Genomic DNA, 377 nt, shown 5'->3' on the forward strand with positions numbered 1-377 from the left:
GCCGCTGCTATGTCATCGCTTTTCGTCTCCACAGCCGATGCACCCCAATTCATCGTCTTCTTAGTTTCCGTCATGTTTGAAAGCTTTTTCGCATTCAGTAACTGCGAAGTGACGCTAGCGCATCTATATAGGGAATGTGACGTCACAAGCAGCACTAATCGGATTTTAAAACAGACTCCACAGTGTGACCGAGTTTTGTAATGCGAGTTAGGATTGGTGAAAAAACTCAATACGTTTCGATCCGCCTTTCCACTATAAATATCCGCAGTTCATTTCATTCTCTTGCACTGTTCTCATCCCAAGATGGGGACTAACTTTGAATCATATACTTCTGTATCGTCGATGCTGTTCCTTACGGACTTACCCATGTATGTCCA

This window comes from Sinohyriopsis cumingii, chromosome 7 (genome assembly GCF_028554795.1).
Source record: "Sinohyriopsis cumingii isolate HCF-2022 chromosome 7, ASM2855479v2, whole genome shotgun sequence".
Taxonomy (NCBI): Eukaryota; Metazoa; Mollusca; class Bivalvia; order Unionida; family Unionidae; genus Sinohyriopsis; species Sinohyriopsis cumingii.